The sequence below is a fragment of the Dermochelys coriacea genome, chromosome 2 (genome assembly GCF_009764565.3).
Source record: "Dermochelys coriacea isolate rDerCor1 chromosome 2, rDerCor1.pri.v4, whole genome shotgun sequence".
Classification (NCBI taxonomy): domain Eukaryota; kingdom Metazoa; phylum Chordata; order Testudines; family Dermochelyidae; genus Dermochelys; species Dermochelys coriacea.
In genome coordinates this window covers 12,936,824-12,953,813 of record NC_050069.1, presented here as the reverse complement: position 1 = coordinate 12,953,813, position 16,990 = coordinate 12,936,824, and positions in this window count along the sequence as shown.

Genomic DNA, 16,990 nt, shown 5'->3' with positions numbered 1-16,990 from the left:
AGTTTCAGAAAATGTTTTTTGACAAACAGATTCCTTACTAGGCATATTAATATATAATTCTGAGTAATAATTCATTTAAACTACAATACAGAACCACATTTCCTGCACCACCCAGAAGCAGTGCAAAGGCTGAGGGGAGTCAGGGGTAGTGGAGGAGCTGAGGGAGAGGGAAATAATTGCTGGGAAGGATCCTGGGTGTGAACTTGGAGGGCTGTTGGGTATGGGTGGGAAAAGTATGGAACAGGTTTTTTGGGGAGGGACTGTTAAGGAACTTCCCCCATGCAGACCCTGGCTGATCCTTAGCCTCTCCCATTCAGTCAAGCACATGTGTCCCTCCCTCCCCAGGCAGACACCCACTCCCCCATCCCCAGGTGGCTCTGCACCCCCTCCCCCGTCCCCATGTGTCTCTGTGCCCCACTCAGTGCCCCCATCCCTATGTGGCCCTGCACTCCCTCCCCCATCACCAAGTGGCCCTGCGCCTCCCTCCCGCCTGTGGCCATGCATCTCCACTCCCATTCAGTCCCTGACCCAGTCTGTCCTCCCTTCCTAGTGCTTATGACCCCCTGTCTGACCCTCCCAGCACCCCACGCTGGCTGTCTCCCCATAGTCCCAGTCTCCTGATCTGGCCGGCTCCAAAAAAAGCAGCTCTTTCTCTTCTTGAGCTGGCTGGGAGCAGCTGCTGTGTTCTATTGTCACAGTGTCCTCTGGTGGGCAAAAGGCGGAACTGCAGCAACTTTTCAGCAGAAGCTTCTTTCTGCACAAAAAAATCAAAAATTTGCATGGCTCATTAATTATGCATAAGCACAGTGGCACAGAATTCCCCCAGGAGTAGAGGTTGAGATGGTGCCAGACACAGGTGCTGACTCTGTGGGTGCTCCACAGCTGGAGCACCCAGGGGAAAAAAATTAGTGGTGCTTAGCACTCACCAGCAGCCAGCCTGTCACTCCCCCCCAACACCTTCCGTGCACCGGCAGCCCCACCAACCAACATCTCCCCCTCCCTCCCAGCACCTCCTGCCCACTGTGATCAACTGTTCCACAGCATGCAGGAGGTGCTGCAGGGGAAGGGAAGGAGTGGAGACATAGCATCCTGAGGGGATGGGGCAAGAAGAGGTGGGGTGGGGGTGGGACATGGGGGAAGGGGGTAGGGCCAGGGGATGATGCAGGGCACGGAGGAAGCCAGCGCCTGTGGTGTCAGAGTAGAAAGTAGCCTGAAGTCCCTGCCCAGCAGCAAGTCTGGAGTAACCAGGCCTGGAACTTGGAGGGAGGAGTACAAATTGCAGGAGGGGACAGTTTGGAGGAGGTACCAGAAAATCTGTCTGTGTGCACATGGCTGGAATGCTAGCTGCCCTTGCAGCACTTCTGTAAACAACTCTCTTAATAAAGAGCCAGCTTAGTTTTACAAGCATGGAGTCCTTATACTCAGCACACGGTACAGGAAAACAGTCTAGTGGGAGTCACAGCAAGGAAGAGTGTGTGATTCACAGGGAAACAAAGCAACAGTGGCACAAATTCAGGTATTTCTTGCCCCTGTTCATTCCCTCTGGGGCACCTGGCACTGGCCACTGGCAAAAGACAGGATACTGGGCTAGATGGACCCTTGGTATGACCCAGTAGGGCCATTGATATGTTCTTATGAATTCCAGTCTTTACCCCTCCACACTCCCCACGCTCCTCAGCAGGGATCCCATTCCAGTCCCCACTCTTTCCCCCACTCCACCCTATAGAGAAACCAAGTGTCTCTCAGCCAGAGAGTCTCTCCTGTCTCTAACCGACACAGTACATCAACTGGTGCTACCAGGGGTTGAGTTTTTAGAATTGCCAATGAGTCACATGCCATTGTACGCAGTCCAATCATACCATCTCCTCTATAAGCTTTTCAAGGTCAGTCTTGCAGCTAGTTAGGTTTTTTGCCCCCTCTACTCCGCTTGGAAGGTTATTCCAGAACTTCATTCCTCTGATCGTTAGAAACATCTGCCTAATTTTAAGCCTAAATTTGATGATGGCCAGTTTATAGCCATTTGCTCTTGTGTCTACATTGGCACTTAACTTAAATAATCTCTCTCCCTCCCTGGCATTTATTCCTCTTATGTATTTTTAGAGAATGATCATATCTCCCCCTCAGTCTTCTTTTAGTTAAGCTAAATAAGCCAAGTTCTTTGAGTCTCCTCTCATAAAGTAGGTTTTCCATTCCTTGGATCATCCTTGTACCCCTTCTCAGTACCTGTTCCAGTTTGAATTCATCTTTCTTACATAGGAGACCAGAATTGCCCACAATATTCCAGATGAGGTCTGGTACTAAAACTTCCCTGTCTCTACTGGAAACACCTCACCTGATGCATCCTAGGACTGCTTTAGCCTTTCTCATGGCTGCATCACATTGCTGGCTCATAGTCATCTTGTGATCAATCAATATGCCCAGGTCTTTCTCCTCCTCTGTCACTTCCATCTGATAAATCCCCAGCTTACAGCAAAATTTCATGTTGTTAGTCCCTAAATGCATGATGAACTAGGGAGTATATGTTACTGCCCAGGGATGAATGCCCAACTGAGAGCACATGGAACAGGGTTTGATTTGCAAAGGGTATAGTGATCGACAGTAGAAGGTGACACTTCAGCCTCATGAAACCCCAACCTGACCCTGGGAAGAGACCTGTTCACATATAATGACAGGAAAGGCATGGTCATATTAAGTTGTTACTCCCATTTCTGGAAGGTGGACCATCTGGAGGACACTCAGGCCACAAGAAACTGAAGGTGACATGCAGTGCTCAGACAATGGGCCACAGTATAGTACAGCAGAATTGAAATGATTCAGTACTAAATGGGAATTTGAACATGAGACATTTTCCCTTGGCTATCCAGCAGGAAGGCAGAGATGGCAATAAAAACAGCCAAGAGACTTATGGCAGAGGGAAAATATACAGGAAGGGATCCCTGTATGGCCATGTTCAACCATCACAATACACCCTCCCAGGGACTAGCCAGTAATCCAGCACAGGGACTAATGGATTGGAGAACCAAGACACTGGTTCCCATTATAGTAGCCTGCTGCAGCCCAGCGGATACACAATGGCCAGTACCCAGAAGCAGTTAAGAGAATGCAAAACAAGTGAGCAGGTCTAGCACCAACCATCAAATAGCCACACAAAGCAAGAACAAAAGGAACTAGTCCAAGATGCAATGGGAGACAGGACATATGAGGTAGATACAGACTTAGAATAGTGATGAAGCTGTGGAGTAGTGGCAGACAGTTGGCACAGCCCCAATAGACAGGGCTATGGCCAGGATTGGGAGGACTTTAAAGAGCTTCATTCATCTGCTGGCCTCATGTAGGTGACTCAGAAGAAACTAGGTATAATAGCAATACAGAGGAACAACAAGATGCCACCCAATGGCATGAAGGCAGCAACATGGTGGAAGCAAGAATCCCCACCTCCCCAGCAATAACAAAAACAAGAAATGGGAGACTGGTTCGAAGACCACCACACTTGAAGAAATATGCGACTTAACAGCACATAATGGGCTGGTGGTAAAGGTCACGTCCCTGAGGTGGGACCAGTACTAGTAACCTCTGGCCCCAGCAAGTCAGTAAATGATAGCACAAAAGCTATGTGTGGTGCTAATCAGCTGAATGTGACCGCTCACTAAGATGCTGTGACCAAAAACGCTAGTGTAATCCTGGGTTGCATAAACAGGGGAATCTTAATCAGGAGTAGAGAGGTTATTTTACCTCTATAGTTGGCACTGGTGCAGCCAGTGCTGGAATACTGTGTCCACTTCTGGTGTCCCCAATTCAAGAAGGATGTTGATAAACTGAAGAAGGGTCAGAGAAAAGCTACAAGAATACTTAAAAGATTAGAAAATCTGCTGTATAGTGATAGACTCAAAGAACTCAATCTATTTCGTTTAACAAAGAGAAGGTTAAGGGGTGACTTGACTAAAGGCTGTAAGTATACACATGGGAAGCAAATATTTGATAATGGGTTCTTCAGTCTAGCAGAGAAAGGTCTAACACAATCCAATAGCTGGAAGTTGGAAGCTAGACATATTCAGACTGAAAATTAGGCATAAAATTGTAACAATGAGAGCAATTAATCATCGCAAAAATTTACAATGGGTTTCCATCACTGACAATTTCTAAATCAAGATCAGATGTTTTTTCTAAAACACATGATCTCGGAATTATTTCAGGGAAGTTCTATGGCCTGTATTATGGCTAGATGATCACAAAAGTCCCTCTGGCCTTGGACTCTAAGAAAAGAAATTCTTAAAAGGAAAGAGGTAGCAATCTGTCTGGAGCATGGAGGGAGGCCCACAGGTTGCTGTAGGGGAGAGTCTGAAGGAGGTGCCAGGAAGTCAGTGTGTGTGTGCACATGGCTGGAATCCTAGGTGCAGTTGAAGCACTTCTGAATTATAGATTCATAGAACCACAGGGTTAGAAGGGACCACAAGGATCATCTCGTCTAACCCCCTGCCAAGATGCAGGGTTTGTTGTAGCTAAATCATCCAAGACAGATGGATCTCCAGCTTCTTTTTGAAAACCTTAAGAGAAGGAGCTTCCACAACTTCCCTAGGCAGTGTGTTCACATAGTTCTTTGCAGATAGTTCTCTTTACTAAGAGCCACTTTAGTTTCACAAGCAAGGAGTCATCTCATGTTATTATGCAGCCCAGGATACATGAAACAAAGCCCTCCACACCCATTTCCAGGAGGTTCAGGTATAAGGCAGCCTTGGGAGAAGAGGTTGTCGGACATAGGAACTGAGGGCATATGGGCAGTTCCCACAAGGTGTTGCGTAAGGATAATTCTGGGGGAGAGGCGGTTTTGGGGGCACAGGCATGGGCAAGGCATAATCTTCGGGCCTCTTGAGAGAAGGGGGACTGGGGGTCCTAAAAACCACATCATTTTACACCTGTTTTTATCTTTGCTCACATTTCCTTCTACTAATCCCCTTGCTTGCTGCACTCCCACCGACCACCTCACTTTGCCTTTCTGCCACTCGCAGCTTCATCAGCCCCCCCTGAAGTGTTTGATGTAATCTCTTTACAAAGTGCCTCCCCCCCCATCCTCCTTCAGATCCCTCCTCTTCCGCAGCAGGCTGCAGGCCTTACACAGGCTTTGTGCACCACTCATGCTATTGCACCATACTAATAACTACAATGATCACAGAATTTCTCCACTAACTCAAGACCACCCTACATTTCACCAAGGCTACCAAACTTAATGGCAGAACCTTTCAGCCAGTAACAGCTTGGTTTGATTTTGAACGAGCAACCTCGAGGAGAAAGGTTGCCCTGAGCCATTCAGGTCTCACAGGAGACGGACACTTTTCTCAATTTTGCAGGCGCAGTGACAGCAGGGTATGTTGAGTAATGGCCAGCTAAATGCACAATCCTTTGTGCTTTCATGGAACAAGTGCATTACAAAGAAAAGTCCCGCACACCGATACTCAGAGAACTATAAACTGTAATAAGTGGCTCGAGACTTACAGTATATGCTTAAAAATATGATTCAATAAATATGCAGACACAAGCAAAGACTTCGTGTGCATTGGCTTTGTTTAAAAAAATGATCCCTTATGAATGTCCTTGTACTTTCCTTAATGAATTTCCCCAGAATCTTTATTTTGAATAGCTTAATTTAGCACATATCTACTGACTATTAAACATTATTGCCCTAATAAAGGGCCAGATTCTGCAACCCCGACTTACGGTGAGTAGTAAATTAATTGACAAGTAGCTCTATGAATAGGAAATGACTGCAGTCCCATGTAAGAAAGAGTATAGTGAGGGTTTCAAAAGAGAAAAGGCCTCAGCAGTCCTATTGAGTGGAAAATAGTTGTGTCTATTTCCCACCCTTGGGTCACTCATCACCTTTGTTCACGAAGGACCAGCCTCCTTCCATGAAAAGTGAAGCAGCATTAAGATTTCTTCCCCCAGTGAAAACACGTTCAGCAGGTCACAGACATATTTGCAGTGTACCACCGGTACCCATGGCAATTAACTGATTTGTTACATAAGGCTACATGGTGGCCAGAAGCAGTGCAGGTACACTGTGGGGGTGATACAGGCACATGGGCTGATTACAAACTGGCCCTAAGTAACTAAATCTGAGAAATCATCTTCGTTTTGTTGGGAAGCCATTGGATTACTATAAGGTAGCTTTTCAAGCCAGAGGCTGTATTGTACTGAGTGCCTGTGGAAAAGTATCAAGCCAAGCAAAACCAGCCGAGCATGCATGTGAATGCCAAGAAAAGATGGCTAAAGCCCGGCACTCTACCGAGCCCCGGAGTGGGGTGTTTGGAATCCAACCATAGACTGGATCTGGCAGAGTTGTGCATAATAGTCTGTATGTTGGCAGCGGGTCTACTGTTCTCGCGGGGCATTCAGAAATTCTGGCCCCTGAGGAGATACATAGTAGCTGTTCCCTGACCTGCTCATTTGTTTTTAATACAAATCTTGGAGAAAAAGTTGGAGAATCTTGGAGAAAAGCAGGCTCCATTCTTGGGAATGCAAGAAAATTTTGATGGGGCCTGGTCATCTGTTTCATTCCTCTCTCTCCTGAGCGAGAAAGTGATATTAGGCCCAGATCCTCAACGGGACGTTAGGTGCCTAAACAACTTTGAGAACCTGTCTCTTAGTGACTCACGTTTAAATTTCTAAGTGAGTTACAAGATTTTTAGCTAATAGTGTCACATTACCATTCAAAAGGTGTGGCAGGTCTAACCCAAAGCGTTGCCATGAGGACAGGCACCTGTTTTCCTGCCTTTTGATTGTAATGGCCTGATTTTCTGAAGCCCCCATTGATGGTAGTGACATCTGTGGTGCTCAGCCTCTCTGAAAATCAGGCAATAATCTACGCAGGGCAAGGATGTGCCTTATATTTTTTGGAGCACACCTAGTCCCTCTTAGGCACCACTAGAAACAAATAACAACTCCTTAGTATGATTTCCCTGCAGTGTAATGGCTGATGTGCATGGGACGTACCCTATGGGAGCACATTTAGATTTACACAAATAGTCAGGTGAATGTAATGCTTATGAAAGGGTCTGATTTATTTTACCTGTGGCCAGGGACACTGAAAGCAGGGGCTGGGCAGGCTTTCAAAAGCCATCCCACCAAAGCACCGCTGTCCTGATGGTACAGTACAGTGCACCCCTGCTTTTCTGGAGTCTTTTGGAGCAGATACCACCAAATGAATGAAAACTTGTGCCAGACACTGTCACGGCTCTGAATAGGGAGAAACGCCCTGTAGGGATTAAAGTGAGGCCTACTCGTTTCCAGTGTATGACCTAAGTGGGAGCTGACTGCGATTATCTACAGAGGTGAAAAGCAAACGCATTTAATGAAAGCCCTATTTACTCCCTCCCCCCGCTAACACATTTGCTGTTCCATATGATTGACTCATTGACAAAGCAAACCTCTATGGATGGAGAAATAGGAACTCTGCAATCTGCGGGCTGATCACTTTATATTAGAAAACATTTTTAAGCCCACAGAGTTGTCTGGTATGGTAAAAAATGCACCATGGGCAAACCTTTGTGGTGGGACTGAAAGTTTCCCTCTTCTTTTGCTGCCACCTTCCCTTCCAGCTCAGGAACCCCTCCTTTCTCTCTTCCTCTTCAGACATCCTCCTAACTACTGCTTCATTCCCAGCCAACCCACCTCTTGTCCAGCCGCTCTTTCCACTTACCTAGAACATAAGAATGACCATACTGGGTCAGACCCAGTATTCTGTCTACCGACAGTGGCCAATGCCAGGTGCCCCAGAGGGAGTGAACTTAACAGGTAATGATCAAATTATCTCTCTCCTGCCATCCATCTCCACCCTCTGACAGACAGAGGCTAGGGACACCATTCCTTACCCATCCTGGCTAATAGTCATTAATGGACTTAACCTCCGTGAATTTATCCAGTTCTCTTTTAAACCCTGTTATAGTCCTTGCCTTCACAACCTCCTCAGGCAAGGAGTTCCACAGATTGACTGTGAGCTGAGTGAAGAACTTCCTTTTATTTGTTTTGAACTTGCTACCTAGGCTCAAGTCCTGAGAAGTGCTGTGCACCTGCATCTCCCATTGCTGGTAATGGGACTTGAAGATGCTCAGCATCTCTTAAAACATGGCCCACTGACCTTCAAAATTATCATGAGTTGACAACACGCTCACCATTGTATAGGCACAAATGAAGACACGGACCCTGTGCATCCACCAGAAATCACACAAAGTCCAGACAAAAGGAAGCAAAGACTTTTATTGACTTTTCTTTACATAGAACAGAAGCCACGCAAAATGCCACAATACAGCATATGTAGAAAAATAGTAGAATCATATTGACACTGATGAATATTTGTTATTTATTATTATCTTATTATACAGATTTCATCATAACCATAATAAATGAGCATTAAAATTTCACAGTGGCATTATAAGCTTTACATTCATGTTCTTGTTTACATAAGGGACCATGTCAAATGTCTTCAACCCTTACATCTGATCACAATTCAAAGTGGTACATTTAAAATTTAAAAGCCCTTTCCCTTAATCTAATGTGATTTTCCCACTCTAATCCATTGACTTGATCCCTTAGAGAGGTCTGCATTTGTCTTCAAAGACATTACTTTTATAAACACAATTGACTGATATGAAAATGGACCTTAAAAAGAACCCAAAGAGTTTATTATCAGTTAGGGTGTGATCCTGAAGTGGAATGAACACGTCCATCTTCGATTTGTCCAGCTCCTCAGCTGGTCTAAATTGACCCATCAATTTATACTATTTCAAGATCTGGCTCATTGTATTTAATGGCAAGTTGTGGGTGATTGGCTCTTCTCAGGATCAAGCCCTTATTCAAAACCTCGTGAATACCACCAAGTCAACACTGAAATTCTAGACAATTGATTTACATCTGGGTTTTATTCTAAAATGCAGTGGAGTCAACCAAAATGTGTTTTTCCATTTTGTAAGATCATTTTTCCTTGTCTGCATAAATTTAGTGTAAAAGGACCTCACGTTAGACAAAAATAAACACAGTTGAAATGCGTGGCAGATGAAAAAACGTTCATTTGGGGGAGCTGAGCTACAGAGAGATGGAATACAATGTATAAAGCAAATCTCAATGTCTTCTTTAAAAGCCAGTACAGTTTATCCAACCAATTATCCAAGCTTTGACCAACTAATTATTGCCTCTTCTTTCTGATTTGAAACAATTTGCAGGATTTCTGACAAAATGTAAAGCTATGTCATTTAGAAGTACAACTTCAACACCACATACCAGTAGCTTAATGCACCTATACTCAGATCAGAGAGTACAAAAACAGCTGTGTTTAAAAATAACTCAAAATGGCTTGTATGCACATGAACCTCCATATAAGATTAGTGCTGGGCTCTGACTCTTAATGTATTGAAAGCCTATATAAAAACTCTTATTCTTACACATATCTCATGCACATTACGTGCCTAGCACAATTAACCTTAAAGAGAGAATGTGGGAAAATAATGTAAATCTAGGGGCGGATCTGTCGTCTTGCCCCCAGTTTTGTCATTCCCACCTGTGCAGAGTGAATGTGAAATGCTACCAAATCAGAATTCTCCATTCATGCCAATGGCAATGTTTTACACCCACTTTGCATGTAAGATATAAGTGATTCCACAAGGTGCAAGGGAGTGGAGAATCAGGTCCCTCATGTTTAAGATTTCTAGAAAGGGAGTGAATTATCCAAGTTAATATCCAAGCCATCATTAGAAACTCAATCACAATATTCTTTACAATCATTATTCTGATTACAGTTCAGCCTTTTCCTTGATAGCCTTTTCAATCTGTTTTAAACTTAGATTTTGGGCTCATAGTTCTATTCTTATTGTCTAAATGGGAAGAGTGTTTAAACCAGACTACCTACAGTGTCAAAATACCTGGTTTTCAAATTTGGGGAGCATTTTCCTACCAGATTGTGGAACCAGTATACACATGAATCCCTGGGTATCAAGATAAGAATTTGCCCACAAGCCTATGTTCCCTATAGCCTAATTACATACATCAGTGCAGGAACATTGAAGGTAATGATTTAAGAATCAATATTTCAAAGAACTGAGAATTAACTCAGGATATCACAATGCCATAATGTGCTCTGACAGTGTAGACAAAGTATGAAAGAAGACAGTCAACTCACACCATCCAAACCACCTATTTAAACTTTAGTATTAAAAAACAGAGTCTGATGCTGGGGGTAGCAACTCAGGCCAACTTTAATGGGTGTTTTACGGATTCAACAATTCTCAGGATTAGGCCTTTAGAGAAAAGTTCCAGGGACAAAAGCATACTAATTCCCTCTGTGAAATACATACTGGACAACAGCTGATAGCAAGACAACACCTGCCCTACAGCAAAGTGATGCTGTGAAGAGAAGCCAATTTTTTCGAACTTGGGTGCCTACAGCTAGACATTTGCGTACATATTTAGGCATCTACATATGATAGGTGCCTGATTTTCAGAGGTGCTAATGGTTCCATCAACTTCGGTGGGACATGTGGGTGCTTAGGGCCTTTGAAAATCAGGCCATTTATTTAGCATAAGTATGGAATCAGGTGTCTGACTTAAGCTCCCAATCAGGTAGAGCTAGACTCTAAGCTCTTTAGGGCAGATACTGTGTCTACCTCCATTTCAAGCACTTGGACTTTCTCCTGATGTCAATCTCACCCCCCACTGGCTCATGATGTCAGCCTCCACTGCCTATTGATTAAATTTTCAAATGAGCACTTTAATGCTTTTTCCCATGCCTACCCACATGCTTGGGAGGCACTCCCTGTTAACATCTGCACAGCTACCTTATTATCCACCTCCAAATCCCTCCTCCAAATTGTTTTTTGCCCCAGTGCCAATAGGATATTTGACAACAGCTAGGCTGCTGGCATGCAGATACCAATGCCTATCATACTGACTCATTGTTTACTTGTACTCTCCCATCTGTCTGTCTCTATCCATCTGTTGTCTCTTGTCTTGTTACTTTAAGCTCTTTGGGGCAGAGACTGTCTTTTTGTTCTGTGTTTGAACAGCGCCTACCACTATGGGCTCCTGGTCCGTAATTAGGGCTCCAAGACACTACAGTAATAATATATAATAATAATAAACACATATTCAGTAAATAATACTAATGATACTGCCTACCAAATCTTACTTGGAAGGAGACTATACATCAGGATTTCAATCCCCAGTGTTGATTAAGAAGAATTATTTCCAACATTTTTAGAGAGGTTCACAAAGTTCTTGGCTAATGTCCATGCAGACTTTAGTTGCTCCTCTAATGGTTATCTTGGTAGCATCTCTAAATATGGAAATTAAGCATAGCTTCAAAACCCTAAAAGATCTTGTGGCAGGTGTAGGACGTATGGTAAGCAAGTCTATCCATGATCCAGAGATTAAACTTTTTAGTTTAGCCCTCACTGGTTTCTGGTTTCTCTTCAGCAAATGGTTGAAGCCATATAGAGTCAGTGGGTCAGACTGTGCCCCAAACTACATCAATATGACAATCCGTGACCTTCATTGATCAGAAAATGCTAGGTGAAAGGAAGTAACAATTGTGACCTACTTAAAGGCAAGCTTTATACACAAACTTATGAGAGTCAATTTAATCTCTGAGGGTTCATTACTAAAATGATTCATTGCTCAAGCCAATGGAGCTAACACCTGGGATGAACTGGACTCTGAAACTGCTATGAGGGTCTAGGTGAAACTCATCATTAGTAATGACCACAAGCCACAAAGTTCAGATCTTGATCCAAATTTGGATCTGAACTTTATCCAAGTTCATGAGTATATGGTTCTGTTTTGGTCCATCTTTATCCAGTGTCCTTACCAAAACATAGTACAATAATCAATTGGAAGCTCTAAAAGTAATAGGACAAGATCATCTACTTTTTTCTGTAACTTCATAGAAAAGAAACTGAAGCAAATATATAAAACAAAACACTACAGGAGCCCAGTGAAACTGAAAATAAGAACTGGACTGACCTACTGTATAAGGAAATATAATAACATAAAAAGGGAAATAGTTTATTTCCAAAACTGGATGCATGTTGATATGGGCCAGACTAAACTATTATGAGAAATGTGGCAAACCCAATAAAATTTTGGCCTACTGGTTTAAAAATGAGAGCTCAGTTGAAGGGGATGGATGTAAGAAAACCAGACATGGTGATGAGCTCCCTACTGCCAGACACATGACTACACAATTTGATACTTTCAATCAACCATTATAACCTACAGAAGCTATAGATAACACATATCAAATTCAAGACTGCTTAGATAATATTAATCCACCTACGCTGTGACAAGGGGCTCAGAATTCATTGTGCAAACCAATCTCTGAACTCAAAGGAGGTAAAGGAAGCCAGTGAAATACCTCCTGGAGGAAACTGCCTGGTTCTGATGAATACCCAATGGAAAAAATACAAACACAGACAGGAAATTATTGGACTCGCTACAAACCACTGAATTCAGTAATGGCATTCAAGACAGGGGAGCCACATATTACACTGATTTACTTCCCCTGCCTTTCCCATCTAAATCAATGGAACGAGTTAGGGCAAAATTTCTACCATTCTTTTTTCTTCATCCTTCCTTCATTCCTATTTTGATAATTGTATCTATCCCACAAGACACAGTAACTTGGCGATTCCTTTTCATCTTGCCATCGGGAACTTTGCTGCAATAAATCTTGTCACTCATAAAAAAAGAGGAAAGAATAAGTCAGTTGTATTCCAGGCAGGCCACTTTTTTCTTCCTGAATTAGTCAAGAATCATCAAGATATTGGCCAATACTCTCGTTTTGAAACAAGGATAAAAAGCTTCCTACACTAAAGTTAATAAAGGCCAAGTTATGTCTACTGACATCGAGGCTTTTATCACTGGAGGCTGCACCATGTACTGTAACAACCCCAAGTAGAGCGTTGACAGAGTGCATGGAATCAAGTGACATTGCCATGGTGGTTAGAAAAGGAGAGAGGGTTGTTTAAGTTTGGTTTGGACTCAAGAGAGGTGTGGTTTTGTTTGTTTTGCTTTATGGGCTGGTTGTGTTAAGAGCCTGAAAGGTCTGTGATTCTGAAACTCCTGGTTGGTGACCAGTGTTACTTAATCTACTCTCTCTTTCTCTGGCTGGGTTAATTATGTAAGGTCTTACTTTCCGATCCAGACCCTGCTTCTGAGGGTGCACCTTTACATGTGCTTTTGAGGTGAACTACCCCCAAAGGATAAGTGACAGAATTCTAGCATGCAAAGCCCATACGTATGGACAGAGGCTTTGTGGGTACAAATTTATCTCCCATGCATGCAGCTGTTAGACCACTACAGGACTGCTTGCAGCCTTGTGGGTGCTCTATGTGTCATGTGCAGAAGTGACACTGTTAATGAAGCCTCATTGACAATCAAGCCTTCAGTATATTCTCATTGATCTGATGCAGTTTGGTTAGAGAAAGTTAATTTACATTTTCTCCCTTGATTTTTCTTTTAATGAAACCGGTGGCAAATCTGTTCTTTAGGAACTTATTAAATCAGTACTGTGTATAGGGCCTAAATCTTCACCATTAAGTCAATGGACCTGATTCTCCTCTCACTTAAATCAATTTTATACTGGTGGGACTCTGTTCACACAGGCTTTTCTCTTCAGGGCAGGGATCGGGCATATTTCTCTTTGGAAAGCACCTATGTGCATCTTGCGCACTACAAGAAGCAAATAAGAATAACAGATCCCTAATCTGATTTCACTATGTTAGGTGTAACACTCATGAGGGAATGTTGGGGTTAATTTATCCTGTCCTGTCTGTTTAAGGGTTTGGAGCACTGCTCAAAGGTAAAAAAGGAACATGAAGAGGAAGAAAGGTGTGGTCCCAGGAGGGTGGTGATTGTTAGGATATAGATATTCAGGCCTGTCTGTAAAGGCCTGTACTCTAAAAATTTTAGGTGTATTCCTATCACTTGGCTGGTCATAGAGGTATAAAAAAAAAAGAATCAAAGTCACTGTCTGCCGGTGTAAGAGCCTTCGCTTACTGTGACAGTCCGAGGCCTGGTTCTTAGACTAAGGCCTTTGGCTAAGCAGCAGAGGCAGCCATAAGCTGGGAAGCGACCGGTCACTCCTCACATCCCAACCTAGTCACATTGAAATAAGGTGCTATTGGGCCGTTAGGATACAATCCTGTCCTGATCATGCCTATCACCTCCAGAGAAAGGGAAGTGCCTAGAAGTTGTAAAAGGAAACTTAGTTTGATAGCATCCTGTCTGGCAAGAACTCATTTATCTATAGCTGGGATGTGAAATCCTCACTTCTGTATTGTTTTGTCATTATAGTTCCCACTTTGCCATTGTTTGTCTGTATAATCTCTGTCTGGTTCTGTGATTGTTTCTGTCTGCCGTATAATTAATTTTGCTGGGTGTAAAATAATTAAGGTGGTGCAATATAATTGGTTAAATAATCATGTTATAATATGTTAGGATTGGTTAGTTAAATTTCAGGAAAATGATTGGGTAAGGTATAGCTAAGCAGAACTCAACTTTTACTATATAGTCTGCAGTCAATCAGGAAGTGGGTGGGTGTGTGTGGGTGGGGGGGGGAAATGGGAACAGGGAATGGGGCTGGGGAAATTGGAATCATGTTTTGCTAAGGGGGGGAATGGGAACAGGGACACAGCTAAAGCTCTGTGGTATCAGAGCTGGGAAGGGGGATACTAAGGAAGGAAACTGGAATCATGCTTGCTGGAAGTTCACCCCAATAAACATTGAATTGTTTGCACCTTTGGACTTCGGGTATTGTTGCTCTCTGTTCACGCGAGAAGGATCAGAGAAGTAAGTGGGTGAAGGAATAAGCCCCTTAACGGTGATGTTGTGTTCTGGTGACACTGAGCTGGTCTGGGGCTCATGCAGGCTGTCTTTGTTCATTTGTTTTTTTATATTAAGTTTAATAAAACCTCAGTTTTAACCCCATCCCTGGACTGGGAGTGTAACATTTAGTAAGCCCAGGCAGGCGAGACTGAACTGCAGTGATCTGACCTCTCTGAGAGAGGAAGCTGCTGCAGACTGTTCTGTGGAGAGCTGTCAGAAGGAAAACAGAAAAGTGATTCTGAAGAAAGACTGTTTTCTCTGAAAGCAGAGGGGAAACTTTAATTGTTTGCAAGCACTATGGCTGGGGAAGAGCTGGAGGTAGGAGGACTCTTATGCCATCTAGAACATGAGTATTTAAGAGAAGTCTGTGACTATCTGGGCTTTTCTGGGACATATCACAGTAAAATTGCTCAAAAAGCCATTTGTCTCTTATCAAACATGTATCAAGCCACTTACATAGTAAAGAGTTGGAAGATCAGGGATTGTCTTATTACATTACTGACATTAAGAGATGAGATTTGACAACTCACTGCTACACCAAAAAAAAAAAAGAAAAGAAAAGAAAGAAATTAAGAAAAGAATAAAGAGCTGATTGAAGCCACTACAGTAAAGACAATTCAGAAACAGTATGTGGAGAAATGAAAGTTGCTTGAAGAACACTTCCTGGCAAGCATGTAGGAAATTAAAACCCAATCCCCAGTGAAAATGTGGTCTTCCCCACTCGAGAACACAGAACCAGTTTCAAAAAAAGGATTTTAAAATAACAACCCACAGTGGCAAAAACCACCAAAAGGACTGGTTAAATTTTCTTAGTTTGGCTTATCAGCTTGAAAGTGGGATTCAAAAAGGACCCACTGAAGAAGAGATCTTTGAAGCTATAAGCAAAGCAGTTTGCTCACGACAGCCACAGGAGCAGCTCAGAGAGGAAGACAGATCTGAGCCTTCCAAAATGAAGGAGCATCTTAAGGTGCTATTACCAGTCAAAAAGCAAAGGAGGATGCGAATACACCTTAGTTATAGTGGGTCACTTCACTAGGTTTGTCCCAGCCTACCCTACCACCACCAAGTCAGGAAAGACTGTCACAGACCAGAATGTCAGTTCCTTCGTTTTAAAATTTGGTTTCCCCAAAAGGATAATCATGAACCAGGACAGAGATTGAAAGTAATTTACCCTAAAGGTTGCAGCACTACTGTATAAATGAAACATCTTGCACAACCCCATATGATCCATAGGGCAATGGGCAAGCAAAAAGGCTGAACCGAACTCTGCTGGCTATGCTGAGAGCCTTGCCAGAAGAACAGAAATAAAACTGGAAGGATCCTTTTATAAGGTAATTTATACCTACAACTGTACACAAAATTTAGCTGCAGGATTCTCACTCTCCTATTTATTATATGAATGATCACCACATTTGCCCATTGACATCGCACTTGGTCAGCCTATAAACTCTTAATCTGCACCTCAGGACCATAAAGATGACACTAAGAAATGGAAAAAGCAGAACAAAGAAGCTTATGAACTGGCATCAAAATGTTCTCCGAAATCTGCTACTCATAAGAATCGCTATGATCAAAAAGTCCATGATGCTACTCCCTCGCCAGGTCTTGTCTGGAATCTTTCAGGGAAAGGGGGACCAGGCAAATTCAGGTCTTACTGGGAAGACAAAATTCATGTTGAATTTGAAAGGAAAAGGGATAGGCCAGTCTATGAAGCAGAAGATAGAAAAGAGGTCTTAAGTTCTTCACCTGAGTCTTCTACTTCGCTGTAACTTCTTACCCTTGGATATACTACTGATCTTCAAACCACCACAGCAGAAGACACAGGCTACATGTACATTACCAGCTTGGGCTGTGATTCCCCTGCTCCTGCTCAAATACTTATGCTAGTTCTAATTGAACCAGTGCAAGTATTAATGGCCATGTAGCTGCACTAGCATGGGTAGAAGCAGCAGAGGCATGGCTGAACTGTGTTGAGTTCTTACCCATTGGATAAGTATGTGTACATGACCGGGGATTCACACCCCTAACTTGTAGTGTAGACATAGCCAACGAGAACAAGGAAAACTAGTGCAATAAGAGCTCAAAATGAGGACAGGAACCCTGTGATTCTGATAGTGAGAGGGAA